The 21,991-nt window shown below is 41.0% G+C and overlaps 1 protein-coding gene across 1 annotated transcript in view; it reads left to right on the plus strand.

The window, feature by feature from the left end:
* The first annotated feature begins 13,975 nt into the window (after positions 1-13,975).
* The window catches only part of LOC141518863 (phospholipase A and acyltransferase 3-like), a 32,342-nt gene continuing 24,326 nt past the window's right edge, over positions 13,976-21,991 (plus strand). Inside the window, exon 1 of the mRNA XM_074231231.1 lies at positions 13,976-14,162. The gene's annotated coding sequence lies outside the window, so the exon portion shown is untranslated. The remainder of the gene's footprint in view (positions 14,163-21,991) is intronic.

Below are 21,991 nucleotides of genomic sequence, written 5' to 3' on the forward strand. Positions count from 1 at the left end.
ACAAATAAATAGTATTAAGTCTGACTTTATAGAATTATGGTGTCAGGGAGGGGCTGAGGGAAAGAAGGGAAACTGAAGTGATCAGTTCTGTTGAGATTCATAAATGGGAGCTTGAGATACGTCCTTTCTAGGTGATGGGGGTCTGGAATCTCTCTATCCATATCCACTGGCCATGTCCAATATAACGGTTATCCCTAGACTTCCTATGGCTAACCATTGAGAATGGAAGGAGTGAAGATGCATCTTGAGGACCCCTGTGTATGTAGGTGTGTCAATCTCTTTCCACCTGACCAGAGCCCCTTCAACTCTCCCATGGCCTTAGTACCTCAGTGCCGGGTGACTTCATTAGAGCCATACTCAGTCAATCTTAGAAACAGGATGAAGATGGGAAAAAAAGTCTTTTGTTCCTCCTACATGATCCAAGGAATGTCAGAGAAGGATTCCCGTATTTCAAAGGACTAATTTGCCTGAAATTCATCATTAGAGATTGACTGCTCTAAGTTAAAGCATGTCAAATGCAGTAATTCTCCTCTAACTCCCAAATTGTCAAGCTACAAGTAATATTTGTTTTGTACACTCTTTTCATTTTTGTCTCAGATTCAGGATGGCCAATCTGCCATCGGTGATCTGAGGAAATGGGGTATAGTACAAGAAAGTCTGGGTGGTGGCTACCAAGCAGGAGAGATGTCAGGAGTATAGGTTGTTGCTAGGAAAAGGTGCCTTAGCTTGGATGGGAGTAGAGGGAGCTGGTAGGGAGATAGTGAAGAATGGACCTGGGGGAGGAAAGAGAGCAAGCGACAATCCCTTTGATGCTACATGAAGCTAGAATCCATTGGGTTTGGGAGAGTCACCTTACTCACAGGTGGTCTCTTTTGTTACAAAGGGTATAGGAACAATGATGGAACCCAGACTTTTGCCTGGAAGGCAAATGAGTTGGATGAATCAATTTGGTCACCTACTGTATGACCTTGGGCAAGTCATTTGACCTTTGAAAATTATGGTATTTCCCCATATATAAGATGCACCTTAATTTTGGGGCCTGAAATTTGAGAAGAAAAATGTATTACATAAAGTTATTTTCATCCTAAAATTCCTACAACTCCATATGACTTCAAAATTTTTATTTATGAGTTTGTCCTCATTTGCATCTGATGACAAATCACTGTCTTAGGAGATGCTCTGACAGCTCTCCTGCTTGTGGGGTTGACCACAAGCACTTCCTGGGCAAGTCTGGTGCATGGAGGCAAGCTTAGTCCATTCCATTTCATGAACCTGAAGCACCCATTGTGTCCTTTTTGGAAATCAGTCACTTTTCTTTCATCAGCAATTCTTCTTGCCTCCTGCTGAACCATCTTTATGGGTACAAGAATTCCAATGGCCTTTTGCTCTTCAATCCATCTCTTCAATTCTCTCTCAAAATCAGGCCATTCCATTGCCTTGCTTCTCATGACCTTTTTCTGCCAGGGTGTTTCCAGGAGGGTTTCTTCTTCCAAGAGCCATTCTCGGATTGGTTTCTTAATGGGAGGAGGACCACACATGTTCAGCAGCACAATTTCCATTCACATTAGCAAACTAGATCACTTTGAACTTGAATTCAGCAATGGACAAATATCTTTTCTGAGTCATTTAGGGACAGAACATGGCAAACATAACCTATTACAACAGTAACAAATATGAAACAATGAGGGCAAAGGCAACAAATGGGGGAAAAATGGGAAATGCAAGTAAAAAAAATCTACAACCACTGTATAAGATGCTCCCAGTTTTTAGGTCCCAAGTTATTTGTTGAAGGATGCATCTTACAAATGGGGAAATTCAATATAAATATTTAATGGAAAAGGGATTTTTTTTTGGTTTTTTTGCAAGACAATGGGGTTAAGTGGCTTGCTCAAGGCCACATGGCTATTTAATTATTAAGTGTCTGCAGCTGGAATTGAACTCAGGTCCTCCTGACTCCAGGGCTGGTGCTCTATCCACTGCACCACCTAGCTGCCCCTTGGAAAAGGGATTTTTAATGTTTCTTTTTGGTAAGGCAATGGGATTAAGTGACTTGCCCAAGGTCACACAGCTAGGTAATTATGAATTGTCTGAACTCAGATCCTTCTGACTCCAGAGATCATGCACTGTACCACCTAGCTGCCTCTTAATGTATCCCCTAGCTACCCTTAATGTGTCTTAATAAAACTTTACCTGTTTTTTCAAAATGTGTTGATCATTTAGGTCAGGATGAGAGAGGTAATATTTGTGCCAGTATTTAAAAAAAGTATTCCCTGCCCAGTCCCCATTTTAATGATCTAATTTCCAGTCATTTGACTTAGGTATTAGGTATCCAAGGCTTTAGCAATGAGAGCAGGTATTCAGGACTTGAGAAGACTTTAGTCTCAGGTGGTTTGTGGAATAGCACAGGTTTCAGCTAAATCTTTTCAGCTGTCTAAACTATAATTTTCTGAATGGGATGGGATTATTTGGGAAGCTGGAAATGGTTGAATTTTGCATACTTAAGTTGTAAGACTGGAAGGAACTGAGGATGCCAGTGAGAAGGGGCAAAGTTCGTACTGGGTCCAAGGTTAGGTTTCCAGAGTTTAGAAATCACATTGCTAGTTTGTAGTGACATAATTAAGGGATGAGGAGCTTCAGTGTCTTCTCCAAGCATCTCCCCTACCCCCAAGGAAATGGTTGGGTGACAAAATGGAAGGGATTGAGGCAAAAAACCCCCTGAATATCCCTGGAATGTCCAACTATCATGGACTTTGGTCTGCAAAATTTGGGGAGAACTGAGGCCCTCAATACACAAGGACATGAAGACTATTCTCTTGTTCATGGGAACATACTTCCCAAGGTTTAGGCAGGACATCTACAGAACTTCATGAATGATGCTGACATCATCATCACCATCATAATAGAAATGGTAGCTTCAGAAGCAGGACTCCCGAGGCTATTGTGTGAGTGTTTTGGGGATGAAAAATGGAAGAAAAAGAAAAAAAGAATGTGACACAAGAGAAAGAAGAGAGAACTTTCAGTGCTGGGAGCCAAACAATGGAGATGAGGATTTTCCCACAGAAGAAGAACTTTTTGTCCTACAGTGAGACTCAGGGTAGAAGGGGGTGTCTTTCTGGGCTGGGTCTCCAGGTTTCTCCTAGGAATACTTCCTAAGCCTCTTCAACCTGGATGCCTACAGGTGAAGGCCTGAGGACAGCACTGCTAAGGATAGTGATGGTTTTTTTTTTTTTTAGTTTTTTTTAAGGCAAAATGGGGTTAAGTGGCTTGCCCAAGGCCACACAGCTAGGTAATTACTAAGTGTCTGAGAGTGGATTTGAACCCAGGTACTCCTGACTCCAAGGCCGGTGCTTTATCCACTATGCCAGCTAGCCGCCCCAGTGATGTTTTCTTAAAAGATTCATCCACAAGCTCTTTGTCTAGCAGTGGAGATGGGCTTCTCACAGAGTGAGAGCAACTGGTGATGGCCTGTGAGCTCTATTGCTCTTCATGGAATGTCAAAAGTCAGCATTTATTATGTGCCTACTGTCTTCCATACACTATTTTAAGCAGTTTCAATTTATCTCATTTGACCCCCTCATCTACCTGGGAAGTAGGTGGATTATTATCCCCATTCTGCAGCTGGGGAAACTGAAGTAGTTAATGCCTCTGGGTCATATAGATAGTGAGTGTCTGAATTTCGATTTGAACTCTGGTCTTCCTAGCTCCAGGCTCAGCACTCTCCACTTTACTTAAAGTTACAAGACAGGACCTGGGGCTCCTGAACAAAGGTTGCCTTTTAAAATGATGCATATAAACTGATGCTGAACGAGATGAGCAGAACCAGAAAAACACTGTACACCCTAACAGCAACATGGGGGTGATGATCAACCTTGATGGACTCGCTCATTCCATGAGTGCAACAATGAGGGACAATTTTGGGGGATCTGCAATGGAGAATGCCATCTATAGCCAGAGAAGGAAGTGTGCAATTTGAACAAAGACCAAAGACTATTACCTTTAATTTGGGGAAAAAAACCGTTATATTATTATATAATTTTACTATCTCTTATACTTTATTTTTCTTCCTTAAGGATATGATTTCTCTCTCATCACATTCAACTTAGATCAATACATACCATGGAAACAATGTAAAGACTAACTGACTGCCTTCTGTGGGGGGAGGGAAGCAAGTATAGGGGAAAAAATATAAAACTCAAAATAAATAAAATCTTTCTTTAAAAAAAAAGAGGTGGTTAGTTCTTGCAGAGATGTTGTAATAAAAGTAATTTTAAATCAAGTATAATTTTGGGTTCTGTGAGATGAAAAATACCATCTGTATCCAGAGAAAGAATTGTGGACTTTGAACAAAGATCAAAGACTATAGCCTTCAATGTAGGAAAAAAAAAGTTATCTTGCTGAGTCCTACTTCTGGACTCCCTCAAGCTTTCCCCAGATAAGTGTTGAAGGGGCAGGAAACAAAGAAGACAAGTTCCCCCTTTGCACCAAGGTTTCCAAGATCTCCGTTTATTTACCAAAATACTAGTGCTTAAATACCTCTCCAGTCTCTAATCCACTCCCACTCCCATGGCAGTTAGTAGGATAAGGCTCTGGTGCTCACAGATACCAGTTGATGAGAGTTTACAGTGTTCCCACATACAACAGTCCCTAACATTATCTTACTATATAATTTTGTTATCTCTTATATTTTATTTTTTCCTTAAGGATATTATATCTCTCTCAACACATTGAACTTGGATCAATGTATAGCATGAAAACAACAGACTGCCTTCTGTGTGTGTGTGTTTGTGTGTGTGTGTGTGTGTGTGTGTGTGTGTGTGTGTGTGTAAGGGGTGTAGTGAAGTGAGATTAGGGGAAAAATGGTAAAATTCAAAAATAAATAAATAAATTAATGATTTAAAATAAAATAAAATAAAATGATACATAGACAGGTGATGCCCTCCAAGGCTCTAAGACATTTCAGGTTGGAGAGAGAACCACCAATGATGGCTAGCAGAGGCAGCAGAGGAAGGTCCTGGGGTGGCAACAGGTCTATATATTGTACCCACTGCCACATCTGTTCCTCCCTCTCTGGTGCTGGACTTGGAGACCAGTGTCAGGACCTGGTGAAGGGGTGGTCTCCATATTTGTAGCACTTACCAATCACAGGGCCTGGCTCAAGGCCATACTGAAGGCTTCTTGAATAGGGTCAGAGGTTTGAATCCTTCTGACTGGGCCACTGACCTTGGACAAGGTCATCCACATTCCTCTTCCACAAAATGAAGCTTCCTTTGGCACCTCTAGACATCTCTGGTGCCTATCTCACAGGGTTATTTTGAAGATCCAATACAACGACATGAAGAAATAACATCACTCTAGAAGGATTTGAGTGTTGGTATTTTATTTGGTATTTTTATTCAATCTCCAATCATTTATTAAACATTAATATAGTCCAGGCATGGAAGTAAATGTGGGGAGGGAGACCATTTAGACCAGGTCTGAAAGTCAGGACACTGGAAACTCTTTTCCAAAGACAAAGGTGAAAAGGTCCTTGCCCTCCAGATCACTGGTTCTACCAAGGGAAAGAACTATTCCTGCAGGTCAGCAGCTCTCCTCCAGTGGGAAGTTTTGGGGCCACCTGAGCACTGAGGCAGGGATTGAAAGGGTGCTCCAGAACAAAGGTTGCCTTTTAAAATGATGCATAGAGGGGTGCTGCCCTCCAAGGTGCTAAGTTATTTCAGGTTGGAGTGGGAACCACCACTGATGGCTGTTGGGATGCCTCATTTAGCCAAACAATCTTATTGCAAAAGCAAGATGTCCTGGGTCCCTTGAAATGCAAGGTTTTTCTTAACATAAATACTTCTTTAACTCTGAGAGGAATTCATCAGAAATTAACCCAAGAATTCTAGTACATGGGGTCCTTGGGGAGAAAGGGTTCAGTCAGTCAATATCTAGAAAGGGGTTCCTCCCTGTCAGGCCCTGTGCTTAATATTGAGGAGACAAAGAAAGGCAAAAGACCCTTCTCCCAAGGAGCTCCCAGTCTGATGAGGAAGACATCATGACAATAACTGCAGAAAAACAGGATCTAGACTGGAAACCAGCAACACTGGGAAGGCAGCAGAATGAAGGGGAATCAGAGGAGGCTTCTTGGAGAAGGTGGGCTTTTAGTTGGGACTTGAAGCCAGGGAAGCAGAAATGAGGAGGGGGAGCACTCCAAGCATAGACAGGGGATGTTGGAGAAGATGTCAGGAGTGGGGGGCATTCAGACATCAAATAGGTGAGCAGCAAGGTTCACAGGCAAGGAACATGTGGTCCATGGACAATCTCAGCATCTCCTTCCTGGGAGTTCTGTGTCTGGTCTTCAGACTGTCCTTCAGGAAGTGTAGCTCAAAGGACTGGTTCTACTGCCCAATCCTCGGAGGACACTTCTCTGGGCTACAAGGGGCCTCTTCTTTCTATAGCCTTCTGCAAATGCTTCCCCTGCTGATGGCTAGCCCCACTGTGGTGGCCATGACACTGTCTCTGGTCACTTTGGATGTTGGGGCAAAGGAGAGTAACTCTGTCCTCCCAAGCTGACAAAATCACCAATACTTGAAGCTCACCTTCATCATCAATCATCAATACTACTCACCAAAAGGTATATAGAGAAACTGAGGAAGCCTGAAAAGATACGAAATGCAAGACACTTTAAAGTATTTTCTCAAAACAAACAAGTCTTTGAATTATTAAGTGTACATATTCCCTTCCCCACACAGCTCAGTCATCTGAGGGGACAGTGACCAGGAGAAAATAAAAAACAATCAGAAAAGGAGAGAGGGGAGAGAAAGAAAGTATGGTGGGGGAGTGGGGAGGTGAGAGAAGCAGCAAAGAAACTGTTTTTCTTTTAAGCTTCTAAATTTTAAGAATTGAGGATTTTGAAAAATTGAGAAATCGCTCTACTAGAATCCATGCATGAAACAGAAATCCCAATACTGAAACCAGGGAAAGACAAAACAGGGGAACAAAACAGGAAGCCATTCTCCTGAAGGGTTTTAAATGAAATTCTATCAAATTACAGAGATTGATACAAGAAATCATTCATCATCATGAGATTTATGTCAGGGATGCAACGTCGTAATCATAAGAAAACCTCAAACTTCTGAAGCCTGTGATTATTTGGATAGTTCATAAAAAGTCTGACAAAACGCAATACTCTGTAATGATAAAGTAAAGAACAAAAACATCCTCTACAAAAGCTAGCATAGAGGGACCTTTTTTAATATCATAAAAAGCATCTATCTAAACCAAAAGTAAGTATCATATGCAATGAGGATACCCTAGAACATTTTCCAGCAAATATAGAAAGGAAGCAAGGAGGCTTACTCTTCTCTCTAATATTTCATATAGTAAGATCATGGGATATAGTAATATCCTAATATCCTATGTATTATGTGGGAGAAAGGAGGATCAGTTTGCCCTACTCCCCAAGAAATAATAATCAAACCAAGTATGTGAAGAAGTGTTTATTATAGTTCTTGCAAGTAGTAGATGGGGAAACTCTACAGAGTTCTCCATACTTTACAGAAAGAAAAGGGAGTTTATGGTTCAACCCTACTCTTCCCATCAGAGCCAAGACTGGTCCAGGCTTCTCCAGGTTACAACTCTCTCTGTCTTCCCCTTACATGTACGCCCTTGATATATAACCCCACCGTGGTCATGCCTTCACATATATAACATGTTATTATAATGAACCTTAAGCTCCTCCTTGGGTGGAGAAGTCAATATGAAGTTAATAGAACATGCACTTAGGGCACTGTGACTGGAGCATGAACTGGTAGGTTCAAACCAGACAGTGCTGGTTTGAGTTTTCTGCTCCAAAAACTCTGGTCTCAAATCGTTAAGCTTTCAGAGTTGGACAGGCTTATCAGTTACTTTAACTTTCTTTGACCAACTCCTTATTTGGGAGTATCTGTGGAAAAAGAACTTTGTCTGGTAAGGGATCCCTTACCTTACAATTCCCTTCTTTTCTTTTAATATAGATTCTACTTCCACATCTTTGACCCATTTTCCCTTGCCTGTTCAGACCTTTCCAGCATTAAATCCCTCCTTGTCACTGCTTGGGTCACCCATTTCCTTCAAGACCGTCATCTTACCACCCTTCCCCCAATTATATGAATTTCCCCCATATTTTGTATAGTACTTTGTACAATTCACGTGATTAACTGTATGAGACAAGGTATGCAAAAGGGAGGGAATTTAATCCACTTAAAAGGCAAAACCAATTTTCCCAGGAGGTATCAAAAGAACTGACCCATGTCTGGACTGGGACATATCTTCCTAATATTTCCAGTTATATCCTTTATGACTTGCCCATTGTTATCTATTTTAGTATAACATTTGGAGAGGTTGAGTTTCTCATATTTTCCAGTTATACATAAACTTATTTTCTAGTTTCCTCTCTTCCCTTATTACCTCTAAGACACAGACTTCTTTCCTCAGTTTCTCATAACTGATGTAGAAATGAAAACCAATCACCCAAAATTCATCGTTACACCTTTCTTCAGTTTCTCAAATTTAGTTAACAATTTTTCACTTTCCTTCTCATGCAATATCTTTTTCTTTGCCTTGTGTTTCATCAAGTAAGTAAAAGTTTTTTTCTGCTTACACTGTCCTGGTAAGGGCCGGAAACAAACATGAGATCTATCTATAGCATAATGTGGAGAACACATTTACAGAATGAAGGGGAAAGTTACAGAAATTAAAAGGGGGTTAAGTGGGTTAAAAAATAGAATGGACCAAACAAGGGAGATACTGATACTCAGTGGAGGGCATATAAGGATAATCTTCAAAGGGCTTTCCTCTCACTCCTTGATTGCCAGGAAACAGAAACTTTAATGAGGGCACCTGATGAGGACAATCATTGCAGGGAAACTTGTCTTTGCATTCCATTCCTTGGATTTCTCATGAGTTATTTTTGTCTTCCCCTCACCCACCCCCCCCTCTCCTCAAGTGTATCTGCCCCATGTTCCAGAATTTCCCCTATATCTATTGATTCCTGGATTGCTAGAAGGGCCAAAAAGTCTGGTGCTACTGCAAGATTAGGCAGAAGGTGTCATTGGAAAACCACAGGATGGACACTTTTTCATCCCAAAGATAGAAAAGGATCAGGAGATATTCTGAGAGCACTTGATAATTAGGTTAAGAATATGCAGAAGTCCTTCTGGGAAAAGTAGACATCTTTCACCAGGAAGCAGGGAAGGCTGAAAGCAGGTGCCCCATACCCCCAATGAAGCCGTCCACCCAGTGGTGGGATTCAGTTGGTTCACACCGGTTCATCTCATTCCTTACTCTTTTTTAATATTCTTCTGCACAACACAATTTTCTAAGAATCCACAGTAATGGTCACTCTGACTATAGATGGAACAAAATAAATAGAACTATGCTTGTAATATTTATTTATTCATTTCTTAAAACTCATTATTAATACTATTTTTATTCAAATGAAAAGCACTTAGGTCTGGCTGCCTATCTTGAAAATATATATTTTATAACAGATTTGGCATACTTTAAACAAAATTTCTCTTCTTTCAAATGCACTGCAAGCAAGAAATAGAGATATAATAAAGGCTAGAAAACTTGTGAGAAGATCTATTAAAGCTTTTCAAAGAGTTTATACAAAAAAGTTAATGAATATATGTGTATTGTATATATATATGTATTTATAGAATACATACATATACATACATACACATATATGTATATATATAGAATATATATATATATATACGATATATTTTGGATATGGTCAATGTAGGAATTTGTTTTTCTTTGTAATGCATCTTTTTTAAAGAAGTTTTGCTTTTCTTTTTTTTCTTTTTCCTTAATGGGTAAGGAAATAGAAGTGTCACAAAATCCCTAGAAGAGAGAGAATTTGGGAAGACAGCTCAAATGCTTGTCTATTTGTTTTTTTAATGAACAATGTGCAAACAAGAGATAAGTCGTTTTGCTAAATTAAGCTTTTGATATACTGTTTTCCCCAACTCCTCTCTGGGATTTTCTGACATTTCTTTCTCCTGGGTCTTCTACAAACTATTTGATCATTCCTTCTCAGTCTCTTTTCCTGATTCATCTTCCATGTTGCACTCCCTAACTGTGACTACAATCCAAGGTTCAATTTTAGGCCTCCTCTCTTCTCTCTTCACTCTTTCTCTTACTTTATGACTTCATCAGCTACTATGAGTATCATTATAATTATTCAGATGACTCTGAGTTCTGTATCTCTAGGCATTGAGATCTTGTCTTAGCTATTAGACCCACATGAGCAGCTGTTTTTTACAAACTGATATAACCCTTTATTTGAAGGGTGAACTGCAGGGACTCTCTCCCTATTATAGTGATTGATTACTCAGTGTACTGCTTGAAGGGCAGGTGAAATTGGAGAAGCGGAGTGGGGGAAGATCCTGGTTTCTCCTAACTTCCAATTTGAGAAAGACAAAGCTTGATGCTAACCTCTTTTCAGATTGCTTAAAGGAGAGAATGACTGGGAAGAAGCAAACCCGAGAGGTGGTGGTATTCTTTTAGCTTGTCTTATAAACAGCCTGCTATACTAGAGGACAATTTTCCTCTTGGGTGAGATCTGGAACTTCTTCCCTTGGTTGAGCTTGAGCTATCTCATTCTGAAGGGAAAGTTTCTTTAATCTGGATTGACTGATAGATACACTATAATCTGTTTTCCTGATTCTGTCTTTTTGCTATTGACTTGGATAAATGGTTTTCTTTGCCATGAATGTTCATTATGGAACTAGCATTTGGTGGGAAGGGAACCAAGCCTTGAATACGGAGCTTGGGGACCTTCATTTTCTAAAAATGGTCAAGAATTAAACTTGAAATTTATACTTATTTCTTCTGGAATAGGCATAGTTAAGGGGGAAGTGCTCCACCCCCCCATCCTCAGGAAAGTAGAGTGTTTGTGTTTCTATATTGATTGTTTTAGTTTTTCCTTATTTCTTTTGTCTTCTTTGTTTTTTTATTGATATTTATTTTATTTTTTTACAAATTATGTTTTTATACATTATTAAAATATTCTTGTTTAAGAGTAAACATAATACCCCCTCCCCCCAAAAACATAGACCCTCATGAGCCATAAAGGAAAGGAAAGAGGAAATAATAATAATAATAATAATAACAGCAACAACAACAACAACAATAATAATAATCATAATGGCAGCTGAGTGGCACACCGGATGGAGCACCAGCCCTGGAGTCAGGAGCACCCAAGCCCAAATCTGGCCCCAGACACCCAACAATCACCCAGCTGTGTGACCCTGGGCAAGCCACCTCAACCCCACTGCCCTGCAAAAACAAAAAAACAAAAAACAAAAATAAAATAAAATGATAGTAATAATAATAATAATAATAATAATAATAATAGGAGTGGCCAGATGATGCAGTGGACAGAGCACTGGCCACCCAACCCCATCTGCCCCACAACCCCCCCAAAATAATAACACTAATAATAAATGTGCTTCAGTCTGTGTTCCAACACCACCAGCTCTGTTGCAGGATCACATTCTTTAGGATAAGTCCATAACAAAAGCTACTTCCATAAGTTTCCACTGTTGCCATTGCTGATTGCAACTCCCTCCATTCGTAGTTCCCTAATACCATATATTATATTTTGTCTCTCCTTTTACTCTGCCCCCTTCTTAAATGTGCTGTATGGTAGCTGAGTGGCACAGCAGACTAATCACTGGCCCTGAGGCCAAGAGGCCCCAAGCCCACATACCATCCCTAAGGCCCAGCAACCACCTGGCCCTGTGGTCCCAGACAGGCCATCCAATCCCAGCCCCTTGCAAGAAGTAAAAAAGAAAATGTGTTATATATGACCACTCTCCCCCACAGTCCACCCTTTCCTCCATCACTCACATCACTCCCCATACCCCTGTCCCTCTTCTCTCCTTCTTACTCTAGATGTCTATACCCCGTTGAGTATATATACTATTTCCTCTCTGAGCCACCTCTGATGAGAGCAAAGGTTCCCTCATTTCCCCTTGCCTTTCCCCCTTCCATGTCATTGCAATAGCTCATTGTAACAAAAAATTCTTATTATATGAAATACCTTAGCCTATTCTACCTCTCCTTTCTCTTACTCACATCACATTTCCCTTTTAGCCATTGACTCCATTTTTACAATATATTATATCTTCAAACTCAGCTCTCTCCTGTTCCTCATCCATAAAAGCTACTTCTACCCGCCCTATTAAATGAGAAAGTTCATGTGAGTATTATCAGTATCATTTTTCTATGCAGGAATACATGTAGTTCATCATCATCAAGTCCCTCATATTTTACCCTTCTCCTCCACTCTCTATGCTTCAACTGAGTCCTGTACCTGAAGATCAAACTTTCTGTTCAGTTCTGGCCATTCCAACAGGAACATTCCCCTGGATCATTGAAAATCCATCTTTTTCCCCTGGAAGAGGATGTTCAGTTTTGTTGGGTAGTTGATTCTTGCTTGCATTCCAAGCTCTTTTGTCTTTCACAATATTATATTCCAAGCCCTATGAGCCTTTAATGTAGTTGCTGCTAAGTCCTGTGTGATCCTGATTGCAGCTCCATGATATTTGAACTGTGTCCTTCTGGCTGCTTGTAATATTTTCTCTTTGACTTGGGAGTTCTGGAACTTGGGTATAATATTCCTGGGGGTTGTTTTTTTTTGGATTTATCTCTAGGGGAGATCAGTGCATTCTCTCAATTTATATTTTGCCTTCTGCTTCTAGGATATCAAGGCAATTTTTTTTAGGTTTTTGCAAGGCAAATGGGGTTAAGTGGCTTGCTCAAGGCCACACAGCTAGGTAATTATTAAGTGTCTGAGACTGGATTTGAACCCAGGTACTCCTGACTCCAGGGCCCATGCTTTATTCACTGTGTCACCTAGCCACCCCTATAGGAATTCTTTAAAAATGATTAGCAAGGCTCTTTTCCTGATCATGACTTTCAGGTATCCCAATAATTTTTAAATTATCTTTCCTAAATCTGTTTTCCATATCAGTTGTTTTTTTGAGATGTTTCACATTTTTTCAAATTTTTCATTCTTTTGGTTTTAAAGTATTGTGTCCTGACTTCTCATAAAATCAGCAGCTTCCTTCAGCTCCATTCTAGATCTGAAGGATTTGTTTTCCTCAGAGAGCTTTCTTATCTCTTTTGCCATCTGGCCAATTCTGATTTTTTTTTTAGGTTTTTGCAAGGCAATGGGGTTAAGTGGCTTGCCCAAGGCCACACAGCTAGTTAATTATTAAGTGTCTGAGACAGGATTTGAACCCAGGTACTCCTGACTCCAGGGCGTGTGCTCTATCCACTGCACCACCTAGCCGCCCCCAATTCTGATTTTTAAAGAATTTTTCTCCTCAAAAACTTTTGAACTGTTTTATCCATTTGACCTAAGCTGGTTTTTAACATGTTATTTTCTTCAGCATTTTTTTGGTTCTTCTTGACTAAGCTGCTGACTCCTTTTTCATGTTTTTCCTGCGTCTCTCTCTTTCTTTTCCCAATTTTTCTTCTATCTCCCTCACTTGATTTTCAAATCTTTTTTGAGCACTGTCATAGCCTGAGCCCAATTTCTGTTTTTCTTGGAGTCTTTAGATGCAGGAGCTTGTACTTCCCCACCTTCTGACTGAGTATTTTGATCCTTCTTGGGATCATAGACAATGTATTTCTCAATGGTGTTCCTATTTTTTCTCTGTTTATTCATTTCCCCAGCCTGTGCCTGGTTTGGGGTGCTTCCTGAGCTTTTGAGTATTACTAGGACCCCCCCCCCCCCACAAGGATCTCAGTGTATGTGAGGCTCTGTCCTCCCTCCTGGTCTGTGAATGACCACAAGCACACCCCTCTGCCACAGGGCTGAGGTGGGGGGGGGGCTGCTGTTTTATGAGGGACTTAGACTGTGATCAGGATCTGAATGTGGTCAGAGCCCCAGCATCCTGTTCCAGGGACAGATCTCAGAAGTCTCTCTCCACTCCCCTATCTAGGCTGAGCACTCAAGCCTGGGGGTTCCTGCTTACTGGCTCTGCCTGCTTCTGATTCCTGGATCTGGGCTGCCGTGGCCAGGCTGCTCGCTGAGTGCCCTGAGGGCTGGGCTTCATGCACTAGCTCTGGCAGTGGTTCCCACACTGATCCCCCAAGTTCTGCCTGGTGCTCCCTGAGTGTAGGTAAGGAAACTCTTCTCCCCCCCCCCCCCCCACACACACTGTGAGCCATGACTCTCAGTACCCTGGGGCTGCCTCCCAGAGGTTGAAGTTCCTTGGCTCTGGCAGGCCACTCCTCTAACCCCATGGAGCGGAGCCTTTCTGCTATTTTCTAGGTTATCTTGGGCTGGAGAATTGCCTCACTGGATGCCTCTGTGGATTCTGTCTCTCTAAAATTTAGTTATAGTCATTATTTTATAAGTTTTGAGAGAGAACACCTAAGAGAGGCTCTTCTCCTGTCACCATCTTGGCTCCACCCTGTTTTTTTTTTTTTGTATTGTATTGTAACTTGTATTGATGTGTTTTATTTTTGCTTTACAAATATTTATAGAATACATTTGTTGTATGTGTAATTTAACAAAGTGAAACAACAGAGTAGTGATTACATCTGAAAGTACATGTGACATTTCATCTCTATAAAACCCTTCAACCTCTTAATTTAAAAAAAATGAACAGAAATCTATTTTCTCTCTTTCCCACCCTCCACCTCATTAAAAGAAAAGAAAAAATTATTTTTTAACAAATATTAATAGTCAAGCAAAACAGATTTCCTCAATGGCTGTAGACAAAGAGAGATGAATATGGATACGGAAAGTTAGAGATACATACAAAGATATATAATCTGCATATATATATATAGGATATGTTGTGCATATTTTCTTCTGAACCCTAACTCTGTCATGTTTTTGAAGTGTAGAGCATGTTTCACATTTAGTCCTCTGGAATCATGAACAGCCACAGTCTCATAATTGTTACAGGTTTCAGAGCTGTCTGTTTCTACAGTATTATCACTATTGCATAAATTGCTATCCTATTTCTGCTCATTTCATTCTTTATCAGTTTATCAAAATCCTCAAATCTGCAGGATAGACCATGGCCACGCCATATCAGTATGGCCAAGACAGAACTCATTTTCATCAACCCCAAACCACACTCGTTATGAATTTCCTCATTTCTGTTGAAACTATCCCTATCCTCTTTTCTTCCCCAGTTTCCCCAGTCATGCAAACCAGGCTAAAAGCCAAATAACAGCTAGGTGGTACAGTGGATAGAACACCAGCCCTGGAGTCAGGATACCTTAGTTCAAATCTGGCCTCAGACATTTAATAATTGCCTAGTTGTGTGACCTTAAGCAAGTCACTTAACCCCATTGCCTTAAATAAACATAAAAAAATAAAAAAAAGATACTCCTTTAAAAACCAAATAAACTAGTCTTCAGAATACTAGGCAGGCCTCTTAGATCTGTGGGGTGGGGAAAGCTAATAGAGAAAACTGCTTTTCTCTACATTTCTTTAAGTGTTCTATTGGAACACTTAGTTCTAGCAAGACTGCATTTGTCTCTTGGCTCCCACATCCATTGAAGGGACTCAACAGATCTGGGTAAATCTGGGGACATGGGGCAGCCACTCATGGAGAGAAGGAGTTAACTAACATTGAGGAAGCACCTACTAAGCCAGACCCTGTGCTTTGGACTGAGGAGATCAAGAAAGACAAACAATCCCTGCCCTCAAGGAGCTTATGGTCCAAATGGAGATGAAGGAGATGAAAGAAATCATAAGAACTCAGGCAAATTAAAATGGAAACCAGGGAAAGGAAGAAAAATGATGCTTGTGTAGGTATGTAATGCTTCCTCAGTAGGGGAAAGACATGGCTTGAGGTTACATAGACTGATGAGTTTTGGAAATACCCTTCATTTCAAAGTAAGGCAATATCACATGGGTTGGGGAGTAGGACAGGACTTTGAAAGAGCTCATGAAAAGAGGAAGGGGCAGGGGTCAACCAATCAGAAAACATTGGTAAAGCACCCAAAAAGGCTAAAAGCAGTTCCTGTCTTCAGGAAGTTTATAATCTAATGGAGGAAACAACAAACAAATAAACACCTGTAAGCTATATGATGGATAATTAGGAAATGAATTTTTTTTTTTTAAGAAACCAATGTTTATTTTCCATCTGCATTTTTCCAACACTATTAGAGCATCTGGGTAAAACTTAGGACCACTCTGTGGTAGTTCCTCCCATTCAGTGGCCTGAGCAGTAGGAGCTGCAGACCAGTCCTCAGTAGTCGGCTAAGCACTCCAATCTTCAGTAGGGAACTGCTGAATGGGCACAGATGGCACCTGGACGCCCTCAGACCAATCAGCCACCTCTGGCTGAGCAGCAGTGAATTCTGGGGCAGGTGAGGTCCATTGACCCTGAAATTTCTCCTTTGTCACTGCCTTCTCAGCTGCAGCCTGCTCTTCCTTTTCAATCTCCTCTGGATCTCTGTAGAAGTAAAGATCAGGCATGACCTCCCATGGGTGCTCATGGGAGATTGTACCACGCATCCACAGGACTTCTCGGGCCAGCATCCACCACATCAGACCCACTGAGTGAGCTCCCTTGTTGTTACATGGAATGGCAATGTCCACATAGCGAAGTGGGGAGTCTTTGTTGCACAGTGCAATGGTTGGAAGGTTAACATATGATGCTTCAGTCAAAGGCTGATGATCTGCACGAGGGTCAGTGACCACCAAGAGGCGAGGCTCCCTGAAAGCTGCCTGGATCTGGTTAGTGAAGGTGCCCGGGGTGAAGGGTCCAGCAATAGGTATGGCGCCAGTGGCAGCAGCAAATTTCAGAACAGCTCTCTGGCCAGTGTTCCTAGATGAGATGACACTAACATCAGCTGGATTTTCAATGGCAACAATGGCACGAGCTGCCAGCAGAAGCTTTTCCCAAGTTCTCTTCAAATTAATGATATAGATGCCGTCACTCTTCCTTTTGTAGATATACTGTTCCATCTGGAAGTCCAAATTGGTGCCACCCAAATGGGTGCCCACAGCGAGGAATTTGAGGACATCCTCCTCCTTCATCTGCAAGACACCCAGGGCTCTGGACATTGTGAAAGTTTCCCTTGAAAGTTACAATGGAAACCTTGAACAACGCCATATGGACCCCTCTTCTGGGCAGCGCAGAAAGCTAGGAAATGAATTGAGTGGGATGAAGTCTGAGATTTCTTCAGTAGAATATTATAGTTTAGAAAATAGTTGAACTGCGTGCTCCTCCTCCCTTAACAAAGCAACTTCTGGGATACTGGTGAAGAGTCAACTGAGGCCATCTTATCTGTTGAAATCCAGATATCCATTCAATTCCTGGGACTGAAGAGATAATCCTGTTTCAGTTTGAATTATATGCTCTCTTCCTTAGATTAACTTCCACATCTAGATTGTGAAGACCACATTCTTCATTAATGAGGGTGGGGGTATCAAGTTACCATAAATGTGATTCTTGGGTCTTTTGCTTTTGCCTCAGTCTCTCTCTCTAATTGACTGGGGTCCATTCCTGAAGAAATGAATAAAACTTTCTCTTCATACCTTGAGAGATCTCTGAAATTTATTTAAGTGGCATTTGTCCCACACAGAATTAAGAGAGGGAAGACACTAGAATTAATAGACCTGGAAAAGCCTTCCTGTGGAGGATAGGATTTTAGCTGTGAGTTAATGTCAGATCCTGGCATGGGGGCCAGGTAGAGAAATGCCCAAAGCCAAGAGATGGAGTGCCTTGTTTATAGAAGACCCAAAAGGCCCTGTCACTGCCTCAAAGGTTGGAAGGCACAAAAAGACTAGAAAGAAAGGAGGAGAGCGCTTACAAAGGGCTTTGAATATAATCAGAATTTTGAATTTGATCCTGGAGACAACAGGAAGCTATTGGAGTTTATTTGGGGGAAGGGAAAGAGTCAGGAGGACATTGTAGGACCTGTGAATTTTCTTTTAGTAAAATCACTTTAGTGACTGTATGGAGCATGAACAAGAATGGGGAAAGATCTGAGTCAGGAAGACCACCCCCAACCCCAGCAGCTACTGCAGTAGTCTAGGCTCAAGGTAGTGAGGACCTGCACTGGTGGGGTGGCACCATCAGGGAAAAGGGGGGGGGTTGAGATATACTGTAGAAATAACACTGGCAAGCCATGGCAACAGTTCAGACATGGGGTGAGAGAGAGGGAAGAGTCCAGGATGACTCCTAGATTATGAGACTGGGAGACTGGAAGAAGGTAGGGCCATCTACAATAATAGAAAGACAGGAGGGATGAGGGATTGGGGAAAAGATACTGAATTCTGCTTGGAATATATTGAGTTTGAGATTTAATTCTATCAGACCTTCAGTTCAAGATGACTGAAATCAGTGGGAGATACAAGGTTAGAGGTCATAGAGAAATTGGGGCTGGATAAGTAGTTTTGGGAACCAACAGCATAGAGATGATCATTGTGAGGAATGTAGGGTGTGGAGGGGAGCACTTAGGGAATCCATTACAAAGGGGGGAATGGCCCAGCCAATCACAAGCCTGGAAGAGTTTTCCTAATCCCATTCCAGGCATAGCAAGCCCCAAACCAGTTCTCAACTGGTCAAGAGTGACCTAGAGATCTTGACCTAATGCAACTGAGTTTGTGCAGTTAGGTAATTGAATATTAACCCACACACCCCTGTGAAGATTGGGGTTCATTAGTATATCATGCGTCAATCATGGAATGGGTGGATCTCTTAGATTGTAACTCAAACTCTGAGAGCCTATGAACATCCAAGAGGGAGGGGAAAGAGTTTCTGAAGTCCATAAATTACCTGAGATTCCAAGACTAATTCGTGCCTCACACCTAGGTGTGAGGTACCCGTACCTTGTAAGGTGTATCTTGCAAGGTTCGTTAATAAAATGTATAATTTTCTCTCACTCTAGCAGGTTTTTCTTTTCATTCATTTATAACATCATTAAATTCATGGGAGTAGAGAAGGTCACCAAGTGAAGTAATATAGAGGGAAAGAAAAGAGGGGCATCACCTATAGTTGGAGAGCATGATCTAGATGAGGATCCAGCAAAGGAGACTGAGGAGGAGTGGCCAGAGGCATATTGGAAATAACTCAAGATTGGCCACCTGGGGGCAGACAAAGACAGAGGGGATTGACTGTAGCAGTAGAGCCCTCTCTCTGAGTCCACAGGAAAAGTAAGACCTAAAGAGGAAGATGTTCACTCAGGTGCCTGGAACCCCAGTAAAAAGTACAGGTTTTGTGGGGGATGTGGAAGGACTGACCTCCTTGATCCCCCTGTCCTATTTCATCTGGTTGTGACTGGAACCTGTGTCTGAGATTCATTCTGCTAAGTGATCAATGTTACTGCCTTAATCCTGCTTTTCATAAACTCCTGTAGGTCAACCTCAGACATTTTCTTGTGTCCATTGGTTCTTTGCACCAGGGGTCAAGAATATCTCTAGAAAAGACTCAGGAGGAGAAAGGAGAATGAGTTTGCATAGGGAAAAGAAAAACAAACTAAAGGAAAAGACTCAGGAGATAGTGACTTATCCTAGCATAGGGCTAGGATCCCAACTCCCAAACTCTTACTAGAGTATTGTGCTCATTGAGGCCACAATCACAAGATATTTCTATTCTTCATAACTAATAGCAGAATTAATATGATCCTGGGCCCTTCTTTCAATCTTCCTCATCAGACTAGAAGCCTAACTCTTGTGCATTGGGTGACTAGCTCACCAAGGAAGCAGAACAGGGGCACCATAGCAACATCTCAAATTACATATGAAAATCTGATAACCAATGAGAAACAGGGCTAGGAAAATTTAGATCAGTTGTCCAATATACTCTATGCTATCTATAATTCCACAATTCTATATTCTATATTATATATAAGTATGGTCCATAGAATTATCAACAGGAAGGGTGCTGATCGAAAACAATGACCTTTCAGATGCCTAAAAGCCTATTATGCCTTTGGGACTTGGGAATACTCCAGTTAATCAGCATTCTAACCATACTAATAAACAAATTAGGAATTAATTTAAGGAAATTATATATTGCCTAACAACCCTAAGAATGAATTAACACAAGGGTAAGACTCAAAATTTTAATTCAAACTAGAGCAGATATCGTTCATGGACACACATGGGTTGGCCCTACGAGGTGCTGGTGGGAGCCTTTATTGTCACTAAAGCATTCTTCTTCTTCTTCTTCTTCTTCTTCTTCTTCTTCTTCTTCTTCTTCTTCTTCTTCTTCTTCTTCTAATAGGTGGCTTGCCCAAAGCCACACAGCTAGGTAATTAATAAGTGTCTAATGCCACATTTGAACTCAGGTACTCCTGACTCCAGGGTCAGTGCTCTATCCACTGCGCCACCTAGCTGCCCCCTAAAGCATTATTCTTGACCAGTTAAGTACAGGGGCCTTCTTTGAACTTGAACAAGTCTTATTCCATCCCTCATTTCGGAAAACCAAGTCTAAAATGAAGGTGTCTGGGCCCAGGTTCTGGTGGAACAACTGGTTCTTAACTTATTTCTTAGGCAACAGCTCAGTTTGGTTCCAACCCTTGCAAGTATCCTTGGTTTTCATGCCAGCCCCACAAGCCTGCTAAAATCCATTCCTTTATGTCAGCTATCATTTATGCAGGAACCAACTAGTACTCTTATTTTCCAATTATATGTAACAATAGCTTCCAACATTTACTTTTTGAAAGATTTGAATCCCACCTTTTTCTTCCTCCTCTCCTCCCCCACTCTTTTACAGTGAGTAACCAGATAAGGTTATAGATGTACGACTAGGTTGGACATTTAATGTCCAATATACTCTTGACCCACCTGAACGCCACCAGGGATCCCATTTCTTGAGGAGTTCATGAAGTAGACTTCCATCAGCTTGGTTTTTCAGGTTTTTTTTTTCAGGTTTTTTTTTTTCAAGGTTTTTCAGGGTCTGCTGAACAGGGACTAGCTTCTACCTGTCATCATTTTTGTTAATGGTCTGGAGCTTGTTTACACCAATCACCCTGGATAGTCTCTAATCTGATATTCTTTAATTTAGAATTAAATATTTCTGATCAAAATTAAATTAAATTAATTAAATATTTATCAAAATAAACTTATTAAATTATTTATTAAATTAAATTAATTAAATTAAATATTAATTAAATATTTCTGATCAACCTCTAATTGAGGTCTGTAAGTTCGGAATGTTCACCTTTGCCCCTCCACAAGGTCTGTGTCTCTAGTTATAAATCTGAAGGGAGGCTCTTTCTGGGTGAAACAGCCTAATGCCCTTCTAATTGCATGTTCAAAAAGGACCCTCCTGAAAAGGCAGGAATCTGCTCTGGTTATCTAAATGAGAACCTGAATAAATTCTTGTACTTACGACATTTTGGAAAGGAAGAAACTCCAATGTTGTCTATATCATATCTAATAACAACATAAACTATCATGTCAGAAGAGGAGACAGTAGTCCTGGGCGAATTGGATCTAGTTCTGCCATAGAACACACCTCATGGATGGGTTAGAGAATTTTGTGAGATGAATCTACCCACTTAAATAAAATTCAGAGATTTCTCAAGGTATGAAGAGAAAAGTTTTATTCAATTCTCAAGAATCATAACCCCCCCCCACTCTATCTTAAACAAGGGGAGAGAGAGAGAGAGAGAGAGAGAGAGAGAGAGAGAGAGAGAGAGAGAGAGAGAGAGAGATACAGAGCAAGAAATCCAAAATCTATTTATCCTAACAGGATCCCCTGCCTCCCCCCAAAGACCCATCCTCATTAGTGAGGAATTCGGTCTTCACAATCTAGATACATAAATTACTCTAATGAAAAAGCATACAATTCAAACAGAGACAGGTTCTCCTCCCCCAGGACAAGGAATGTAGAAACATCTGGACTTCAGTCCAGATAAGACAGGGTCAGTTTACTCTTTATATTCTGGTCACGGTAACATTCAGTTGCTTGTTAGGGGAGGAGGAGCAGAAGAGACAAAACACAAAGCTCAACTATTTCTAATCTATAAT

Source organism: Macrotis lagotis, chromosome 3, assembly GCF_037893015.1.
Source record: "Macrotis lagotis isolate mMagLag1 chromosome 3, bilby.v1.9.chrom.fasta, whole genome shotgun sequence".
In the NCBI taxonomy this organism is placed as follows: domain Eukaryota; kingdom Metazoa; phylum Chordata; class Mammalia; order Peramelemorphia; family Peramelidae; genus Macrotis; species Macrotis lagotis.